This window comes from Taudactylus pleione, unplaced genomic scaffold, assembly GCF_031769625.1.
Source record: "Taudactylus pleione unplaced genomic scaffold, aTauple2 ptg000013l, whole genome shotgun sequence".
Classification (NCBI taxonomy): domain Eukaryota; kingdom Metazoa; phylum Chordata; class Amphibia; order Anura; family Myobatrachidae; genus Taudactylus; species Taudactylus pleione.
Window position 1 is genome coordinate 2,417,501 of NW_028284416.1, and position 20,219 is coordinate 2,437,719.

General features: G+C 47.7%; 1 protein-coding gene across 1 annotated transcript in view; it reads right to left on the minus strand.

Annotated features, from left to right (window-relative positions):
• Positions 1-20,219, minus strand: part of LOC148542295 (properdin-like) — a 51,114-nt gene that overhangs the window by 30,375 nt on the left and 520 nt on the right. The gene's annotated exons all lie outside the window — the stretch shown is intronic.

Sequence of the window (20,219 nt, forward strand, 5' to 3'; positions counted from 1 at the left end):
GTGACCGGATGCTGTAGTGACAGCAGAACTGTGACCGGATGCAGTAGTGACAGCAGAACTGTGACCGGATGCTGTAGTGACAGCAGAACTGTGACCGGACGCTGTAGTGACAGCAGAACTGTGACCGGACGCTGTAGTGACAGCAGAACTGTGACTGGATGCTGTAGTGACAGCAGAACTGTCACTGGATGCTGTAGTGACAGTGGTACTATAACTGGATGCTGTAGTGACAGCGGTACTATAACTGGATGCTGTAGTGACAGTGGTACTATAATTGGATGCAGTAGTGACAGCAGAACTGTGACTGGATGCTGTAGTGACAGCAGAACCGAGGCTGGATGCTGTAGTGACAGTGGTACTATAACTGGATGCTGTAGTGACAGCGGTACTATAACTGGATGCTGTAGTGACAGTGGTACTATAACTGGATTCAGTAGTGACAGCAGAACTGTGACTGGATGCTGTAGTGACAGTGGTACTATAACTGGATGCAGTAGTGACAGCAGAACTGTGACTGGATGCTGTAGTGACAGCAGAACCGAGGCTGGATGCTGTAGTGACAGTGGTACTATAACTGGATGCTGTAGTGACAGCGGTACTATAACTGGATGCTGTAGTGACAGTGGTACTATAACTGGATTCAGTAGTGACAGCAGAACTGTGACCGGATGCTGTAGTGACAGCAGAACTGTGACCGGATGCTGTAGTGACAGTGGTACTATAACTGGATGCAGTAGTGACATCAGAACTGTGACTGGATGCTGTAGTGACATCAGAACTGTGACTGGATGATGTAGTGACAGCAGAACCGAGGCTGGACGCTGTAGTGACAGTGGTACTATAACTGGATGCTGTAGTGACAGCAGAACTATAACTGGATGCTGTAGTGACAGCGGTACTATAACTGGATGCTGTAGTGCCAGCAGAACTGTGACTGGATGCTGTAGTGACAGTGGCACTATAACTGGATGCTGTAGTGACAGTGGTACTATAACTGGATGCTGTAGTGACAGCAGAACTGTGACTGGATGCTGTAGTGACAGCAGAACTGTGACTGGATGCTGTAGTGACAGAAGAACCGAGGCTGGATGCTGTAGTGACAGTGGTACTATAACTGGATGCTGTAGTGACAGCGGTACTATAACTGGATGCTGCAGTGACAGTGGTACTATAACTGGATTCAGTAGTGACAGCAGAACTGTGACTGGATGCTGTAGTGACAGCAGAACTGTGACTGGATGCTGTAGTGACAGTGGTACTATAACTGGATGCAGTAGTGACATCAGAACTGTGACTGGATGCTGTAGTGACAGCAGAACTGTGACTGGATGCTGTAGTGACAGCAGAACTGTGACTGGATGCTGTAGTGACAGTGGTACTGTAACTGGATGCTGTAGTGACAGTGGTACTATAACTGGATGCAGCAGTGACAGCAGAACTGTGACTGGATGCTGTAGTGACAGCAGAACTGTGGCTGGATGCTGTAGTGACAGCAGTACTATAACTGGATGCTGTAGTACCAGCAGAACTGTGACTGGATGCTGTAGTGACAGTGGTACTATAACTGGATGCAGTAGTGACAGCAGAACTGTGACTGGATGCAGTAGTGACAGCAGAACTGTGACTGGATGCTGTAGTGACAGCAGAACTGTGACTGGATGCTGTAGTGACAGCGGTACTATAACTGGATGCAGTAGTAACAGCAGAACTGTGACTGGATGCTGTAGTGACAGTGGTACTATAACTGGATGCAGTAGTGACAGCAGAACTGTGACTGGATGCTGTAGTGACAGTGGTACTATAACTGGATGCTGTAGTGACAGTGGTACTATAACTGGATGCAGTAGTGACAGCAGAACTGTGACTGGATGCTGTAGTGACAGTGGTACTATAACTGGATGCAGTAGTGACAGCAGAACTGTGACTGGATGCTGTAGTGACAGCAGAACTGTGACTGGATGCTGTAGTGACAGCAGAACTGTGACTGGATGCTGTAGTGACAGTGGTACTATAACTGGATGCAGTAGTGACAGCAGAACTGTGACTGGATGCTGTAGTGACAGCAGAACCGAGGCTGGATGCTGTAGTGACAGTGGTACTATAACTGGATGCTGTAGTGACAGCGGTACTATAACTGGATGCTGTAGTGACAGTGGTACTATAACTGGATTCAGTAGTGACAGCAGAACTGTGACTGGATGCTGTAGTGTCAGTGGTACTATAACTGGATGCAGTAGTGACAGCAGAACTGTGACTGGATGCTGTAGTGACAGCAGAGCTGTGACTGGATGCTGTAGTGACAGCAGAACTGTGACTGGATGCTGTAGTGACAGTGGTACTATAACTGGATGCAGCAGTGACAGCAGAACTGTGACTGGATGCTGTAGTGACAGCAGAACCGAGGCTGGATGCTGTAGTGACAGTGGTACTATAACTGGATGCTGTAGTGACAGCAGTACTATAACTGGATGCTGTAGTGACAGTGGTACTATAACTGGATTCAGTAGTGACAGCAGAACTGTGACCGGATGCTGTAGTGACAGCAGAACTGTGACTGGATGCTGTAGTGACAGCAGAACTGTGACTGGATGCTGTAGTGACAGCAGAACCGAGGCTGGATGCTGTAGTGACAGTGGTACTATAACTGGATGCAGTAGTGACAGCAGAACTGTGACTGGATGCTGTAGTGACAGCAGAACCGAGGCTGGATGCTGTAGTGACAGTGGTACTATAACTGGATGCTGTAGTGACAGCGGTACTATAACTGGATGCTGTAGTGACAGTGGTACTATAACTGGATTCAGTAGTGACAGCAGAACTGTGACTGGATGCTGTAGTGTCAGTGGTACTATAATTGGATTCAGTAGTGACAGCAGAACTGTGACTGATGCTGTAGTGACAGCAGAACTGTGACTGGATGCTGTAGTGACAGCAGAACTGTGACCGGATGCTGTAGTGACAGCAGAACCGAGGCTGGATGCTGTAGTGACAGTGGTACTATAACTGGATGCAGTAGTGACAGCAGAACTGTGACTGGATGCTGTAGTGACAGTGGTACTATAACTGGATGCTGTAGTGACAGCAGAACTGTGACTGGATGCTGTAGTAACAGTGGTACTATGACTGGATGCTGTAGTGACAGTGGTACTATAACTGGATGCAGTAGTGACAGTGGTACTATAACTGGATGCTGTAGTGACAGCGGTACTATAACTGGATGCTGTAGTGACAGAACTGTGACTGGATGCTGTAGTGACAGTGGTACTGTAACTGGATGCAGTAGTGACAGCAGAACTGTGACTGGATGCTGTAGTGACAGTGGTACTATAGGTTTTAACGCATCCTCTGATGAACCTTCATGATTGAAGGGAAACGCATTAAAACCTGGGTTCTATTTGAAAACCTGCCCTGCACCCAATACCGGTAATCGCCAGCTACACACTCCAGCATTGACAGGATTCCTAGAGACGTGATCGGATAAGCTGGTCCCCGCTCCCTCACGGCACACCATCTGCCTGGCTGGAACCTACTGCGGGCGCTGACACATACAGACGCCTGCTCAAAGAGATTCTGTTGGGACAGAGAATAGTACCCCTGCCGGAGGGAATTACCATTCATCGCTCATCCACGAGGCTGTGGCGTGTCCAGCTGGAACTAATGGTATGTCCGGTCAGGACGCAGTAAATTGAATTGATCATTGTGGATATTGAGACCTATTTTATTGTACTTTTCCGGTGACTATTTCTACATTTGGCACTTTTTCACCACAGTGTGCAATCACTGCAGATCCATCCCAGTGGTCGTAAATTGACTGACATTGCGACTATCGATAGGCTTGTGCACAGCCAGTGATTAAGACGCCAGAATCAGAAAGTGGGGAGGCAGGAAAGTATCCCCTTCTGAAATAATTCATCAATATATTACGCTTTGTGTCTTATTTTTATTTTGCTGGTGTGATTACCAAGTATCAATATAATTGATACATTTTACACAGAGCGGACACAACTAACAAGCTCTGTATATCAATTGAACCAAAGGGAGCAGGTGTTTTTCAAAGTGATATTTACCTTTTTATAATATTTATCATTACTTATGATTACTATTTTTGAGTTTCTTCTCATTGGCTAACCACGTTAGCTGGGACTATAGTATTTATTATTTTATTTGTTTACTTTTATTCATTTGACCAATTGATGATGTATCTTGTGTATGTTTTTATTTTAGAATAAAATTGTTTATAAACCAGACCGCAATTTTGATCATTAACACCCTTCAGTATAGCGCAAGTATTTTGTATATTATTTGCTTTTTTCTTGGAGGTTGCAGACACCTCTTTATATTGCTGCAATCTGAGGGTGATTCTGATTGAACTATATATGTGATACACTGTAATTCTTTAGCGCCATCGGATTCAATTAGTTTTTCTATTTTTACTCACGCTGAAACTGGTTGATACATATTGAACCAAATAAAAGCACATAGTAATTTATTTGAATACAGATTGAGTCTCCCATATCCAAAATGCTTGGGACCAGGGGTAGTTTGGAATATTTGCATATCATAATGAAATAACTTGGGAATGGGACCCCAATATACACACAGAATGCATTTATGTGTTACATGCATTTTATACACACAGCCTGCAGCTCATTTTATACAATATTTTCAATAATTTTGTGGCTCAAGCAAAGTTTGTGTACAGAAATGAAATTCATTTATGTTTCATTTACACCTTATACACAGAGCCTGAAGGTAATTTTATACCATACTTTTAATAATTTATGCCTTAGACAAAGTTTGTGTACATTGGCCCTGATTCAGACCCGCTCGCAGGTCTGAAGGACATTTTTTTTTTGTCCGGCCTTCTGGCCGCTCGCTAAGCTGTGGGTGACCATCGGGCTTGCGACGAGATCCTTGTGGTAGGGACTCGTCTGCTGCAAGCCCCAGTGAGCTTCCGGCTCTAATAGAGCCGGAAGCTCACTACTGACATCACTGGTGATGTCAGTAGGGCCGCCCTACGGGAATGCCTCCGTTTGGCCAGCCACCCCCCCCTCCCCGCCTACAAAATGGGGCGAGCTGTCGATCAACATCGGCAGCCGCCCCGTTTGCTGCGAGCCCCGGAGCGAGTGATTTCTAGCTCGCTCTGGGGCACATGCACGCGCAGTGCGCACGCTGCTAGTGCGCACTGCCTGGCCATCGACCCGCTTGCGAGTGCTATGCGCTTGTGAGAGGGTCTGAATCAGGCCCATTGAACCATCAAAAATCAAAGGTTTCATTATCTCAGTCATGCCAAAATTATTCCGTATTTCGGAATATTTGGATATTGGAGACTCAACCTGTATTAACCAATTTGAAATCAGTGTAGTACTGATACTTCCAAACTGATACATAACTATAAAACCTTTGACTTGTGGTCACATCTAATAAGATACATTGCTCTCATAAATGGTCTTAAAGAAAGATTACATGTATATGGTTACTATCAGGCAGTGGCGGAACTCCCGGAGACAATGGAGTCATTTGCCGCCGGGCGTCAGCCCTGAAGGGGGCACCTGGCTCCATTGTCCCCGGGAGCTGCCTGGAGAAGGAGCGCCGCTGATCGGCGCTCCACCTCCATTGGCGTAACTACGGAGGGTGCAAGGGGTGCGGTCGCACCCCTGCACCCTCCATTTGCCGGGCGCCCGCTGAGTGTGTTACCAGCGGGCGCCCGGTTCCTATCCTCCTGGCGGTAGCCGGAGGACGGAGCTCCCTCCGTCTTCCGGGTCCCGCAGTGTACTATGGGAGTGACGTCGTTACGTCACTCCCATAGTGCCGAGGAGCGGACGCCGAGGACGGAGCTCAGGAGTGAGCTCCGTCTTCCGGGTCCCACAGTGCACTATGGGAGTGACGTAATGACGTCACTCCCATAGTGCCGAGGAGCGGACGCCGGGGATGTACGGCAGCAGCACTGGAGCGGGGATAAAGGTAAGTGTTTGTTTTTTTGTGTGTGCGCGCGCGGTGGGGGCCATCACTACTGGGGGCAACTACAGGGGCGTATTACTGGGGGCAACTACAGGGGCTCACTACTGGGGGCAACTACAAGGGCCTCACTATTGGGGGTAACTACAGGGGCCTCACTACTGGAGGCAACTACAGTGGCTCACTACGGGGGGCAACTACAGGGGCTCACTACTGGGGGCAACTACAGGGGCTCACTACTTGGGGTAACTACAGGGGCCTCACTATTGGGGGCAACTACAGGGTGCTCACTACTGGGGGCAACTACAGGGTGCTCACTACTGGGGGCAACTACAGGGGCCTCACTACTGGGGGTAACTATAGGGGCCTCACTACTGGGGGTAACTACAGGGGCCTCACTATTGGGGGTAACTACAGGGGCCTCACTACTGGGGGCAACTACAGGGTGCTCACTACTGGGGGCAACTACAGGGGCCTCACTACTGGGGGCAACTACAGGGGCCTCACTACTGGGAGCAACTACAGGGGCCTCACTACTGGGGGCAACTACAGGGGGCTCACTACTGGGGGCAACTACAAGGGGCCTCACTACTGGGGGCAACTACCGGGGGCTCACTACTGGATGTACTGCATAGGGGGACCATTACTGGGGAGCACTACATAGGCGGACCACTACTGGGGGGCATTATTTAAAAGGAACTGCATAAGGGGGGGGCGGCAGCTGGGGCTGGCATAGGTGCTGGGGGGTGGTACATTTTAGTTTGGGGGGGGGCACCAACATTTATCTTGCCTCCGGGCACCTGGGATGAAGTTACGCCACTGCTATCAGGACTAATTAATGGCATATTAACAAACGAATTAATAATTAAATAGAGCTAAAGAGGATAATGATGGTGGTGATAATAATATTAATAAATGTAAATAAATAATAATAATAATATATATATAAATAAGACAATTTTTGTGGTAAACCACTTGTTTCACTTTCTCCAAATGCCCTTATTATTTCATTTTGTCTATTCCCAACAAATAAGAATGTTTTTCATAGGTCTTCTTAGATGCTCCAATTAGGTTGTCATGTTATTAGCTTACATCTTTAGTACATGGGGCTATTAAAAAAAAAAAATGCACTGTAGTGATCCATGAGGATTGAGAGCCTGATTCAGAGCCGCTCGCTCTCAGCGTATGCAAATCCAGCGCACGCCCAGCAAGGCAGGCGATCACACGGCGAGTCATTAGCACGCCCACTATGTCTTGGCGTGCGATCACTTTGTGTATGCAGACGCCCACCAGCCATTCATAAGGCGCCCACTTGCGCACGTCATCTCCTGGAAGTGCATGAAAACACTGGTACATCGAGCACCATCGGATGTGCTCGCAGCGCTTGAGGTTGACTATACTTTGCCGCAAGCACTGCGAACACTTCAGTACTCAGGTGACGTGTACTATGACGCTGCCTTTTAATAATGCACACCTCTGAAACGGTGTTAAGATTCTCAGGTACGCCTACGTCCGCACCTCCACTCCCCCGTTTATAATATCCTGCCCCTGTTACCACCCAAAAACGGCTTCTCCTGTCACTCATTCAGCTGGGCTGTCTATGCTGGGTGAGCGAGTACTTCCCGATCGCTCGCACTAGTTCACGCACGCACACTGCGATACATACGCATGCGCACATTGCAAAACACCACTCGCTACAAGCGATCGCTTGCTAGCGAACAGGTCTCAATCAGGCCCTGAGTGCTTGTGGGATTGACATATACCTGCTACAAAAAGGTGTGTGTGTGGGGCGGGGGGGGGGGGGGTATAGGGGATAGACTTTGGGAATTTTGTGCACAAGAAATGTTCTGGATTTTTAGACTACAAACTTTATGGTGGTCCCCATCAGTTGGGTCCCTAACTTCCGTAATTCTAACACATTATATTAATGATAACAATGACCATTGTAAGATGTAGGCAGCAATGTAGGAACCTGGGCTGACTAAAATCACCTAAGAGCAGAGGTGTGGGATAAAAGTTCGACAGTGCCTACATAGACACTCAAAAGTCGGCACCAGATGGTCAACAGGCAATAGGTCCAGCAGGACAGGGTAATTAGTACCCGCCCCCCCCTTCTCAGCCCCTCTGTAGAGACACCCACTACTGCCTTCTCATATCCGTACGACAGCTGTGTCCTGCCAAATCTTTGCTACGTACGCAGCAAATCGCGCCACGCATGGCGTGAGGCGTGTGCTCGTGAGCGGATACAAGCACTGCGTTCGCACCCGCGCCACTATAGGAAAGCATGGTGTGATCGCAGTGTGTGCCGTAGCGTACGCTGCTGTGGGTGATCACATGGCGCACGTTTGTAGCGCGATCAGCAAAGATGTAACAGGACACGTCTGTAGCTGCAGTGATATTCGGAGCAGCATGTCAGCCCGTGGGGGGCCGGCTCTGCTGTGCTGCTGCATGCTGGCTGGTCACTGTCAGTCAGTCCCTTCTCACTCTCCTCAGTCCTTACTGTGTCCCAGTCCCTTCCTAAGTCCCCACCCATTCCCTCTCCTCTGCTTCTTCCCTGCTGTCCCCAGATCTTTATCAGCTCCCTGGGGTGAGGAGACCTCACACAGCCTTGTCCTGCTAGCAGAGGTAAGTACCTGGGGGGGGCTGCTAGGCTGGGGGTGTGTTGTCCATCAATATTATCAGGGAGTGGGGATGGAAAGCTATTAATGTTTTCTAAAGGGTGGGGGGGTGTATTAATAGCATAAGGGTGGGGGGGTGTATTAACTTTATGTGTTTGTATAATTACGTTGCATTGGGGTATATTGAAGTTTCTGGGTACGTGCTAATGTTGTGTGTATGTGTGTTCTAAAGGTATGGTGATTAACCGCACTCTCCCTGGTATGTAATATATAGTTGGAAAGGTTTTAATTTCTAAAATAGTGCTGCCTGCAAGGTTGCGTCTTTTTCCACAAGACGCAAGTTTAAGTATAAAAAGGAATTGGGTTTGCTGGCGCAAATGGATAGAAATTGTCCTGTTGTGTGATGATTAAATTTGCAGATGGTGTGACTTGCTAATGGTTAAAAAGGGGGTAAAATATGTGGGGTAGTATATAAGTGTTTATTATGAAATATAAACAGAATAAAATCAATAGTATTATAATACATGTGAATGAAACATTCTAAAATCCTTTTTGCATAAAGAATAGGCTTAATTGTTACTTCAAATGCAAAAGCACAGTTCAGACTGAAAATAATGGCCCTCATTCAGAGCCACTCGCTAGCGGCAGTACGCTCGTTCCGAGCGATGTTCGCACATCTGCGCATGCGTACGGTTTTTAGTACGCATGCGCGAACCAGTCAGTGCGGCCGAAAATCGTTGGTACGCTATATAGCGAGGGCCTGCTATTTTGAGTGACAGAATGCGGCGTATGTGGGTGGTAACAGGGGAAGGTGCTTGAAAACGGGGAGTGGAGATCCGAACGCAGGCGTGCTCAAAGGTCAAAACGGGCGTTTTATGCATAATTAATACAGCAGCGTCATTGACCACGTCACTTGGTTTTTTTTAACTCAGAACTGCTCGCAAAATAGCGGTTGAAAACACCAACCACAAGAATAGCGAGCAGTTCATACGCTGTACGATGTACTCGATTAATCTAATAAATAGCGGACATGACGTATGGTGCCAGCGGCCAGGGGGCATTTTTATCAAATAAACGAGCGTATGTTTTGCTCGCTCGTTCAGACTTAGAGGTGGGAACAGACTGCAATTTGCGAACGGATCATTTGAATAGCCACCCCTTGTTTTTGAACGAACGACCGCAAATAGCGAACGGCTCTGAATCAGGCCCAATATTCAAAAAATTGTGCTGGCTAGTAAATGGTTGGTAAAGAAAAGTACTTTTAAATACATAGTTGTCACTTTGATTGCAAAAGCACAGTTTAGAATAGAACAGTTCTTAAAAAAATATGCTTGTGCCTTGTAATGTGCAGTTAGTGGATTTGCACAGAAGCTGATGGTCCTACAGTAAATGACTCTGGGGGTCATTCAGACCCGTTCGCGAGCAAAGGACGCTCGCAAACGGGTCGATGTTGCCCCACTGCGCATGCGCACGACGGAGGGAGCTCCGTCGTGCGCATGCGCGAGACCCGGAGAGCGACGGGCTCTCCGTCGCTCCGGGTCTCGCACCAAAGGGGGCGTGCTGTCGATGTTGATTGACAGCACACCCCCTTTGGTGGGCATGCCGGGGACGTGGCTGCCAGACAGAGGCGTTCCCATGGGAACGCCTACCGTCTGAAGCCGGCCCCACTGACATCACTAGTGATGTCAGTGGGAGTGATTTTGGCTCTGATAGAGCCAAAATCACTCCAGGGCTTGCGGCAGCGAGACCCTACTGCAGGGTCTCCGTCGCAAGCCCGATGGTCGCGATGGTCTTGACCATCATCATGTACGCTCGCTATAGCTGTGGGTGGTAACCCACAGCTATACGAGCGTCCATGAGGCCGCTCCAAAACAGGTAGGAGGGCCCTGATTCAGAGCGAGCGCTCTGGTCAGAGCGTTCAGCTCTGAATCAGGCCCTCTGATCCTTTAAAGGAAAGATTTGTGTGGTGACGAGTTGGTGCGAGCCTGCGCTGTATCGGATTGATACTATGTATTAGCGCTGTGGCTCTTACCTCTGTCCGGTGAGGCGGCCGCCTGTATGAATAGAATCTCCGGCGTCTAGGTGGATGGTCTTGTCGGCAGGTGTGGTGCTGCGAATGTTCATCTCTGTTTCTCCGTGAGTGTGTGTTCTGTGCAGTGCCCGGCAGCCCCGTTCCTCGCAGAGCTGACCGCCGGACGGGTCTCCTGGTGCAGGTGAGTAAAAGTGCTGTGTGCAGTAAGGTCACTGTGGGGGGGGGGGGGAGATGATGGAGGGGGTGTCATGTTTTACATATACACACATAAAGAGTATTGGGACTTGATATATAATAGTCAGGGGCCGGGTGTCAGTGACAGCGGACATGTGGTGGTGTGTTATATATATAAATCCCTGTCCTAGCACGTCACGCGCCGGGTGCACAGGACCAACTCGGCTCATATGTGTGTGTGTATATATATATATATAGATGTAGTGTAAGGAACTGACTGTTGCTGTCACATACATACACACACTTAGAGGCAACCGCAGGATTAGAGGGGGGTTTCCTCCGAAAGCATGACTTTACAGTTTGTGGCCAGCCCATGAAGGGTATAATTAGCATTTAACAAGCTATAGGGCTCTATTTATTAACATTATTTTTACTAAAATAAAGTGATAAAGGCCGTTTTGTGTTTTCACACCCTTTTCACATTATTTTAGTATCAACTACAGTTAGTACAGGGCAATTGGAGTAGAATTCGTAAAATTCCTAATTATCACTTATTTTTAGTAAGCAGATCGCATTTCCCATATTTGTAATGGGAAATGCGATCTGGTCAAAGTTACTAAAAATAAAATGTGAAAAAATACCAGGGAAAGCCCTGTGATAATAACACCATCTGGAGATGGCGTTATCCAGGGTCTCCCCCGGTTACCGGACTCCTGCTCCACCATAATGGGCAGAGCAGAGCCCGGAGCCGGTCCCTGTGATCAGCTGTGTGGTCTAAACAGACCACACGCTGATCACTGCTACACAGACCACACGCTGATCACTGCTACACACACCACACGCTGATCACTGCTACACAGACCACACGCTGATCACTGCTACACACACCACACGCTGATCACTGCTACACACACCACACGCTGATCACTGCTGAACAGACCACACGCTGATCACTGCTACACAGACCACACGCTGATCACTGCTACACAGACCACACGCTGATCACTGCTACACAGACCACACGCTGATCACTGCTACACACACCACACGCTGATCACTGCTACACACACCACACGCTGATCACTGCTACACACACCACACGCTGATCACTGCTAAACAGACCATACGCTGATCACTGCTAAACAGACCACACGCTGATCACTGCTACACACACCACACGCTGATCACTGCTAAACAGACCACACGCTGATCACTGCTACACACACCACACGCTGATCACTGTTACACACACCACACGCTGATCACTGCTAAACAGACCACACGCTGATCACTGCTAAACAGACCACACGCTGATCACTGCTAAACAGACCACACGCTGATCACTGCTACACACACCACACGCTGATCACTGCTAAACAGACCACACGCTGATCACTGCTACACACACCACACGCTGATCACTGTTACACACACCACACGCTGATCACTGCTAAACAGACCACACGCTGATCACTGCTACACACACCACACGCTGATCACTGCTACAAACACCACACGCTGATCACTGCTACACAGACCACACGCTGATCACTGCTACACAGACCACACGCTGATCTCTGCTAAACAGACCACACGCTGATCACTGCTACACACACCACACGCTGATCACTGCTACACACACCACACGCTGATCACTGCTGAACAGACCACACGCTGATCACTGCTACACACACCACACGCTGATCACTGCTACACAGACCACACGCTGATCACTGTTACACACACCACACGCTGACCACTGCTAAACAGACCACACGCTGATCACTGCTACACAGACCACACGCTGATCACTGCTACACACACCACACGCTGATCACTGCTACACACACCACACGCTGATCACTGCTAAACAGACCACACGCTGATCACTGCTACACACACCACACGCTGATCACTGCTACACACACCACACGCTGATCACTGCTAAACAGACCACACGCTGATCACTGCTACACACACCACACGCTGATCACTGTTACACACACCACACGCTGATCACTGCTAAACAGACCACACGCTGATCACTGCTACACAGACCCCACGCTGATCACTGCTACACACACCACACGCTGATCACTGCTAAACAGACCACACGCTGATCACTGCTAAACAGACCACACGCTGATCACTGCTACACAGACCCCACGCTGATCACTGCTACACACACCACACGCTGATCACTGCTACACACACCACACGCTGATCACTGCTAAACAGACCACACGCTGATCACTGCTACACAGACCACACACTGATCACTGCTACACACACCACACGCTGATCACTGCTACACACACCACACGCTGATCACTGCTACACAGACCACACGCTGATCACTGCTACACACACCGCACGCTGATCACTGCTACACACACCACACGCTGATCACTGCTAAACAGACCACACGCTGATCACTGCTAAACAGACCCCACGCTGATCACTGCTACACAGACCCCACGCTGATCACTGCTACACACACCACACGCTGATCACTGCTACACACACCACACGCTGATCACTGCTAAACAGACCACACGCTGATCACTGCTACACAGACCACACACTGATCACTGCTACACACACCACACGCTGATCACTGCTACACACACCACACGCTGATCACTGCTACACAGACCACACACTGATCACTGCTACACACACCGCACACTGATCACTGCTACACACACCGCACACTGATCACTGCTACACACACCACACGCTGATCACTGCTAAACAGACCACACGCTGATCACTGCTACACACACCACACGCTGATCACTGCTACACACACCACACACTGATCACTGCTACACAGACCACACGCTGATCACTGCTAAACAGACCACACGCTGATCACTGCTACACAGACCACACGCTGATCACTGCTACACACACCACACGCTGATCACTGCTACACACACCACACGCTGATCACTGCTACACAGACCACACGCTGATCACTGCTACACACACCACACGCTGATCACTGCTACACACACCACACGCTGATCACTGCTAAACAGACCACACGCTGATCACTGCTACACAGACCACACGCTGATCACTGCTAAACAGACCACACGCTGATCACTGCTACACAGACCACACGCTGATCACTGCTACACACACCACACGCTGATCACTGCTACACACACCACACGCTGATCACTGCTACACACACCACACGCTGATCACTGCTAAACAGACCACACACTGATCACTGCTACACAGACCACACGCTGATCACTGCTACACACACCACACGCTGATCACTGCTACACACACCACACGCTGATCACTGCTACACACACCACACGCTGATCACTGCTACACAGACCACACGCTGATCACTGCTACACAGACCACACGCTGATCACTGCTACACACACCACACGCTGATCACTGCTAAACAGACCACACGCTGATCACTGCTAAACAGACCACACGCTGATCACTGCTACACACACCACACGCTGATCACTGCTACACACACCACACACTGATCACTGCTACACACACCGCACACTGATCACTGCTAAACAGACCACACACTGATCACTGCTACACACACCACCCGCTGATCACTGCTACACAGACCACACGCTGATCACTGCTACACACACCACACGCTGATCACTGCTACACAGACCACACACTGATCACTGCTACACAGACCACACGCTGATCACTGCTACAAACACCACACGCTGATCACTGCTAAACAGACCACACGCTGATCACTGCTACACACACCACACGCTGATCACTGCTACACACACCACACGCTGATCACTGCTACACACACCACACGCTGATCACTGCTAAACAGACCACACGCTGATCACTGCTACACACACCACACGCTGATCACTGCTAAACAGACCACACGCTGATCACTGCTACACACACCACACGCTGATCACTGCTACACACACCACACGCTGATCACTGCTACACAGACCACACGCTAATCACTGCTACACAGACCACACGCTGATCACTGCTACACACACCACACGCTGATCACTGCTACACACACACCACACGCTGATCACTGCTACACACACCACACGCTGATCACTACTACACACACCACACGCTGATCACTGCTACACAGACCACACGCTGATCACTGCTACACACACCACACGCTGATCACTGCTACACACACCACACGCTGATCACTGGTCAAAAAGTAAAAAAAACAAATTTACCTGACTCCAGGGACCGGAGTTCGGGGCTCCGGTGATGTCCTCCCTCTGGTCATGCTGCACTGGGACCGGGTAGTCACCTGACAGGGTCCCAGTGCAGTATGGGATGTCACCTGACCGGAACGACAGAAGACATCACCGGAGGCCCGATAACTGCAGGTAAGTGTAATTAAGGGAGGGGGGTTCACGGGGGGGGGGGGGGGGTTGTGGGTGGTCCGCGATCGCAGGGTGTGGGGCTTAGCGATGGGGCAGGGCTTGGCGACAAGGGGTGTAGCAGAGGTGGCCGGTCGGTGCATGCGCAGGACACTTGTCACGATATTTTTTGAGAAAATACCATGATAGGGCTCCGAAGGAGATTCACAGGGACAGAGATTTATTGTAATAAATCCCTGTGATATTGCCTGAATTCGCAATGCGAATTCAGTCGGTAATATCACACTACAATCTGCATTACAAATGCGGATTATAGTAAATAGAGCCCAGTCGCATTTTTCCAATTAAGTCTCAGCCCTTATAAGTCAGGTCCTTTCTTAGTACCCTCATTCAGTCTTTTTCTGCCTGTGGGAGTAGCCAGGAGCAGTGAAACGCGTCCAGAATTACCCATCAGTGAGAGATATTTTATCATATTCTATGTTTTATTTTATTTAGTTGTTTGGTTTATATGATTTCATGCCTATGTGTTATTTTTTTTATACTGTATGATTTTGTTTCTTTACATTTTATATTTAGCTGCATACTACCTGTCTGTTACAGTGGAAGCTGTTTTTATTATATTGACACGTTTGTCCAGAACTGAACATTATAAAAATGCCATTTTATAAATAAATAAATAAATCTTTATACCTGTTTGGGTTATTCCTATGTTTGTAAACATCTGCTTATTTATTCAGAGGTTACAAGATCTACTTTGTGACATCCTTGTGGCTTCCCCTAAATATCTGCAATATGTGCTCTCCCCAGATGGGTGAGTGAGGAAATGCCTCGTTACAGATCTGTCATAGACACATGTTTTATGTACGTTCCCTCCCAGCAGCGGAGAGTCCTCTTGTATTTCAAGCTATAGAGCAAAATGTAATAGAGTCCAAGTTTTTGTGCGACTATGGACTGACACAAGTATTGGTTTTCACAAAGTTTGCTGCTTCAGTGTGTTTAGACCTTTTTGTCAGATATTACTATGGTATACTGACGTAGCATTACATAAGTGTCAGATGTTACTATGGTATACTGAAGTAACATTACAGCATTACATAAGTGTCAGATGTTACTATGGTATACTGAGGTAACATTACAGCATTACATAAGTGTCAGATGTTACTATGGTATACTGAGGTAACATTACAGCATTACATAAGTGTCAGATGTTACTATGGTATACTGAAGTAACATTACAGCATTACATAAGTGTCAGATGTTACTATGGTATACTGAGGTAACATTACAGCATTACATAAGTGTCAGATGTTACTATGGTATACTGAAGTAACATTACAGCATTACATAAGTGTCAGATGTTACTATGGTATACTGAGGTAACATTACAGCATTACATAAGTGTCAGATGTTACTATGGTATACTGACGTAGCATTATATAAGTGTCAGATGTTACTATGGTATACTGAGGTAACATTACAGCATTACATAAGTGTCAGATGTTACTATGGTATACTGAAGTAACATTACAGCACTACATAAGTGTCAGATGTTACTATGGTATACTGAAGTAACATTACAGCATTACATAAGTGTCAGATGTTACTATGGTATACTCAGGTAACATTACAGCATTACATAAGTGTCAGATGTTACTATGGTATACTGAAGTAACATTACAGCATTACATAAGTGTCAGATGTTACTATGGTATACTGAAGTAACATTACAGCATTACAAAAGTGTCAGATGTTACTATGGTATACTGAGATAACATTACAGCATTACATAAGTGTCAGATGTTACTATGGTATACTCAGGTAACATTACAGCATTACATAAGTGTCAGATGTTACTATGGTATACTGAGGTAACATTACAGCATTACATAAGTGTCAGATGTTACTATGGTATACTGAGGTAACATTACAGCATTACATAAGTGTCAGATGTTACTATGGTATACTGAGGTAACATTACAGCATTTACATAAGTGTCAGATGTTACTATGATATACTGAAATAAAATTACAAGCATTTCATAAGTGTCAAAGGCTTTTATTGACAATTACATAAAGTTTATGCAAAGAGTCAATATTTGCAGAGTTGACCCTTCTTTTTCAAGACCTCTGCAATTCGACCTGGCATGCTGTCAATCAACTTCTGGGCCACATACTGACTGATGGCCGCCCATTCTTGCCTAATCAATGCTTGGAGTTTGTCAGAATTTGTGGGGTTTTGTTTGTCCACCCACCTCTTGAGGATTGACCACAAGTTCTCTATGGGATTAAGGTCTGGGGAGTTTCCTGGCCATGGAGTTAAAATGTTGATGTTTTGTTCCCCGAGCCACTTAGTTATCACTTTTGCCTTATAGCAAGGTGCTCCATCATGCTGGAAAAGGCATTGTTCATCACCAAACTGTTATTGGATGGTTGGGAGAAGTTGCTCTTGGAGGATGTATTGGTACCATTCTTTATTCATGGCTGTGTTTTTAGGCAAAATTGTGAGTGATCCCACTCCCTTGGCTGAGAAGCAACCCCACACATGAATGGTCTAAGGGTCCTTGAGCGGATTGTCTATAACCGCCTCACAAACTTTCTTTCTTCCCACTCCCTCCTTGACCCTTTTCAGTCTGGCTTTTTTCCTATCCACTTCACATGAAACTGCCCTCACTAATATCAGCAATGACCTCCTCGCTGCCAAATCCAAGGGCCACTGTTCTCTGCTCATTCTCTTTGACCTCTCTGCTGCTGTTGACACAGTGGACCACTCTGTCCTCCTGCAAATCCTTTACTCCCTCTGTTTGCATGACACTGTCCTCTCCAGGCTGTCCTCCTACCTCTCTGACTGTTCTTTCTCTGTCTTCTCTCATGATTCCACTTCTCTCCCCAATTCCACTAACAGTAAGTGTCCCACAAGGTTCTGTTCTTGGACCTTTTCTATTCTCCCTTTATGCATCCTCTTTAGATGAGCTCATCAGCTCCTTTGGCCTCCAATACCATCTCTATGCTAATGATACTCAGATCTACCTTACCTGCCCTAACCTTTGCCCCTCTCTCCTCACTCGTATCTCCAACGGCCTCTCTGCTATCTCTTCCTGGATGTCCCAGTGCTTTCTTAAGCTTAACATGTCTAAGACTGAACTGATTGTCTTTCCATCCTCCCGCATAACCCCACAATTTCATTATCTGTTGACACCACCACCATAGCCCCTGAGTGCGCTGTCTTGGAGTCATCCTTGACTCCTCCCTCTCCTTTAAACCCCATATCCAGCATCTCACACTACTGCCATCTCCATCTCAGAAATATTTCTAGGATAAGACCTTTTCTCACCCTGGAGGCAACTAAGACCCTCATACACTCACTGGTCATGTCTAGACTTGATTGCTGTACCCTCCTCTTATCTGGCCTCCCTGAATCCCACCTTTCTCCTCTCCAATCTGTCCTCAATGCTGCTGCCCGGCTCATCTTCCTCTCCAAGTGCACTATATCTGCCCCCCCCCCTCTTCTACAAGCCCTGTACTGCCTCCCCTTCCCATTCAGAACCCAATGTAAGCTTCTCACACTCACTTACAAAGCCCTCACCCAATATTCTCCCCTTTACATCTCTGGACTCATCTCCCTTCACACTCCCTCCCACCCACTTTGCTCCATCTACCCCAGGAGAGGGACCCCCTACCCCGATTTTATCACTATATATATATATATATATATATACACACACCTACTGTACATACATATACACATGCATATATACACACACATTGTAGTGCTTGATATTTACATTGGGTCAGTTACATTAGTGCCCACTGGCAGAGCTGCATTACTGCTGTACAAGTGAAAGCCATGCTACAGAGCTTTTATAGTGAGGCTGTATAATTATAATATATACTAGCACTAATATGTATATATGTATCACCAGTTTTGTGGATCTGAAGACTCCGAGAACCAGTTGTACAGAAGAGGTGATTGGTGAATTAAGCCAAGTAGCTGTTAGAAATTGGAACATTAAACACACACATTTTATTTATATACACAAACACGCACAGGGTAGGGGGGCTGCCCCAGTTCCTTTCCTAGGTCACCATGCGGTCACATGGATTATATGGATGTGTACTGCACCTTCTTCATCTGGTAGGATAAATAATCGCTCAAATTCTATTCTATATCTAAAACCACCTTTCGCTGATAGACCGCGCCAATGGGCCAGTAATGTATGCACCCCCCAGGACACAATTGCCAGCCAGGCCCTGGTGTCTGGTGGTTACGGATGGCATGCGTTCGTCTCTGTGTTGGGGGCCTGATTCAGAGATGGAGGCTAATGCGGTTGCAGCTGTGTTCTCGTACACAACACAGCTGCGTAAACATGTTAATGTATGTAAAGATCACCTGAGCATAAGGACGCCCACTGCTGCCCTCATACCTGCATGCGACGACGCACACCTGCGAAAATATCGGTACCATCGACGCACATCGGCAGCCATCTTGCCCTTGCCGCAGATCTGACCAGCCGCAGACTCGGGAGCTCCCCTCTCATGCAGAGGGCTCTCATGCGACGTATGCACTAGCAGTGGCTAATTTATGCACGCCCACCTAACGGCCACCCACCGTCACCCCCCCCAAATGCTGACTACCTGTCCATCACTTTGCGATGTATTCTGAAGTGTGTAAGCAGCACACGCGCAGAGCAGCTTATGCGCAATGGTAAAAAAACCCGCTCGATCTGCGTACATAATCACCATTGCATTCATCTCTGAATCACGCCCTAGGTCCCTATTGTCTAAAGCACACTGAAAATATGACGCAGGGTTTGGGGAATAACGCCACAGACCTGTAATAAAGGGGGGATTTACTTAATTATGTTTTGCCTACTTTAGAGAAGACCTGCCACCTGCCCACAGAGCATACTGTACTTGCCGACTTTAATTAACTCCTCTCCGTGAGAAGCCCGGAGAGGGGATGCGTCTGACAGCTCTGGGGATTGGGTGGGACTCTCCAAGTCATTAGGCTCCGCCCCATCACAACAAAATGCCGCTATCCGTGGGTCTGCAGGGA